The sequence below is a fragment of the Tupaia chinensis genome, unplaced genomic scaffold, assembly GCF_000334495.1.
Source record: "Tupaia chinensis unplaced genomic scaffold, TupChi_1.0 Scaffold149964_2, whole genome shotgun sequence".
Classification (NCBI taxonomy): domain Eukaryota; kingdom Metazoa; phylum Chordata; class Mammalia; order Scandentia; family Tupaiidae; genus Tupaia; species Tupaia belangeri.
In genome coordinates, this window is record NW_006209806.1 from 827,138 (window position 1) to 830,496 (window position 3,359).

Genomic DNA, 3,359 nt, shown 5'->3' on the forward strand with positions numbered 1-3,359 from the left:
CCTGCTGAGCGCATTAAAGTGCCGGTAAATTGCGCATTAACGAGCCGGGGTGAATTGGAGAGGCTCTCCTGGGCTTTGTGCTGCGGGCGCAGCTGGGGAATCCGTCGCAGCTGCCCCGGAGGCGGGGCCTGGGGCCCGGGCTCAGGTGGGGGGCGGGCTCCCATCCCTGTGTAGTCCCGCCCCCTCCCTGGCCCCGCCCCGACACGCGGCAGGGCGGGGCCGTGCAGGTGCAGCTGTCGGCCTTGGGGCCTCTATTCCCCTGAACTGTTACCTGCTCAAATTCCCTGCACCTCTGTGTTCCCATCCGAAAAATGGGAATTCCAGAAGCCCCCCGAAATACGCAGGGTCTTCAGAAAGCTCATGAACAAGTGGAATTCCAAGTGTATTTTGGCACAACTTTTGAAACCCATACATCAGTTGTGTGCATGCGCACGTGCGTGTATGTGTGTGCACCAGAGGACAGGAACGCTCAGCAGAGAGAGACAGAGAGGAGAACCACCCTATGCAGGATGGCCATGCTGCAATCCCTTCTCAAAATCCCTCCTTTCAGGATTTGGACATACATGCACACAAGCCCGGTGCGTTTAAGTCACCGGGTCTAGGACTCGAACCACATGGCCAACCATGTGGGACCCACATGCCTTACTCTGGGCCATAGAAATGGGTATTTATTTATTTATTTATTTAAGAGAGGTTTTTGCTATAGGGAGTATGCGCTCTCCAGAAAGACAGAGACAGAGAGATAGAAAGAAGCAAGAAAGCACCTCCCAGGGGGATGGCCACGCTGCAATCCCTTCTCCTCCATTCTCCTCTCGGGATCTTGGGCATGCACGCACACACGCCCGGCGTGAGTTTAAGCCACCAGGTCCAGGACTCGAATTGTAGTCGACTACAGGAGTCCAGCGACACAGCCATTACGGCACCTGCTGGTCCTGTTAATTATTTTTTAAGATTTATTATTGGATTGAGCTCTAGGCAGCAGCGTTAGGGTAGCCAGTGGGCGATGGTGGGGGCCAGGTGGGCCCTCTCAGACGGGGCAGGGCCTGTGTCTGTGCCGATGGCCAGGACTCCAGGGGACTGTCCCTGCCCCAGCTCCTTCGGCTGCTCTGTCCTGAATGCTTGAGTCAAGCCAGCAGGTGTTGTGATGGCTGAGGCGCTGGACTCCCACATGGCCATGTGTGGTTCGAGTCCTGGACCTGGAGGCTTGCCTTCTCACTCTTCCTCTCTCTCTCTCTCTCTGTGGATGTGTTACATTAATAAATAGAGATAAATAAAATATTTCTTTATCTTTTTTTTTTTTTTTATGCTGTGGGGTACATGCACGCGCCAGAGAGAAAGTGAGAGGGAGAGTGCGGAGACCAGCCACCAGGCCTGGGGTTCGAACTGTGGTTGGCCACGTGGGAATCCAGCACCCCAGCCACGCCCCCCGCTGGCCCCCGAGCCTGCCTTATTTTCCCTCTCAGTGATGTGTGTTTTCCATGCGCTTCCCGAGGCCCTGCAGGTTGCAGCCTGGCGTGTTCTGGGCTCAGGCCGCACTGGCCAGGGACCGTGTGTGGTGACCGGGCTCTCACCCGTGCCGGTCCCCACGGCCGTCTTTATGACCGCTGGGACAGTGGGAACCAGTGGGGTCACGTGGCTTCACCTTAGAACGCTATTTGATAACCCTCCTACTGGGCTCTCCTTTGTCAGTACCATCCCTTCTCCCCAACTCCAACCACTAGCTTGTTTTTAAATTTCATTTATTCATTCATTTTAACTGGACCAGAGAGAGACAGAGAGAGAGAGAGAAAGTGAGAAAGCCAGCCACCAGGTCCAGGACTTGAACCGTGGTCAGCCACTTGGGAGTGTCCTGCGCATTAACCACCATACCACCTGCTGGCCCCGGTAACCTCTAGTTTTTGTTTTGTTTTGGGAAAGGTTTTCACTATAGGGCACATGCGCTCGACAGAAAAACAGAGACAGAGAGACAGAGAGCGAGAAATCACTCCCCCCCCTGGAGGATGGCCATGCCGCAATCCCTTCTCCTCTCGGGATCTTGGGCACACACGCACCCGGTGTGAGTTTCAAGCTGCCAGGTTCAGGACTCGAACCGGGCTTAGCCATGGGGGAGTCCACCAATATAACCATTACACTATCCGGTCCCAGTCACTGTGTTTGTTTTTTTTTCATTCAAGGAGAGATTTTTGCTGTAGGGTACATGAGCTTGCCTGAGAGAAAGTGAGAAATCACCCTCCTTTTTTACCCACATGCCCAGTGTGAGTTTTAAGCCTCCAGGTCCAGGACTTGAACCACAGCTGCCTAGGTGGGAGTCCAGCGCTGTAACCGTTACGGCATCTGCTGCCCCAGTCACTGGTAACGGCCAGGGAGAGGGAGGGGGGGACACAGTGTGCTGTCCGCCCCGCCACGGGCCCTTCACCTCTCCCTGCTCCTCGGATCTCAGGCACCAACGCCCGCGTGTCTCAAGCCACCAGGCTGGGACTCGTGCGGTCAGCCCCGTGGGCTCGGCGGCCGGGGGCGGTCTCCTCTCCCAGTGCTGAGGCTCCTGCCTCCGACCTGCCTGTGCCGGGCACTGCTGGTCAGGAAACCCTCCGCCGCCCGGCTGTGTGGCTTGTTCCCACTTTACAGCTGGGGACAGGCCTTGCTGTCAGCGGTGCCTTCCTGGTGGCAGTCTGTGCCGTGCCACCCCCTGCACTGGAGAGCTCATCGCTGGTCTTGGACCGGCGCCAGCCCCTGGGCTTCCTGTCCCCGCCCCCTCCTCTCTGATCCCCAGGGCAGACCCATCCAGGCCAGGGGGAAGGCAGGGGTGCGTCCGGGCACCCCCTTCAGGCCAGCGTGGCAGTGCCCTGGTCTGCCCTCGGGGACCACAGTGGCCCGGGTAGCACAGAGGGGCCCAGGCCGCCCCAAGGAGACTGTGCTTTGAGCCCGAGGGCTGAGATTTGGCGTGCACCCAGGGGAGCCCCAGGCCACTCTGCCCCACGCCCTGCCAGGTACCCAAGACCACCTGACTGTCACAGGCCCTGAGGGGCCTCCTGCTGTCGCCCCTGCCCCGCCCCTGCTCAGGGCATCGAGGAGGAGGAAGAGGTGCATGGAAGGGCTCGGTGGCACACCAGGTCCGGGTGGTGGCCTCTGGCTGTCCCTTAGCGTGAAGAGCAGCCAGCCGGCCTGCGTCCCCACCCCGAACGTGGCCCTGTCCTGTAGGCACACTCTGAAAGGGCTTGGGCCCCCGTGCTCTGAGCCCCCAGCCTGCTGTGGGGCCACGGGCCACGTGGGGATGGCTCCCGGCAGCTCTGACGCTGATGCTGAGGGGGGGGGACCTGGGCGGGGTCTCAGATGTCTGTGGCGGTGCCAACTGAGGTGCT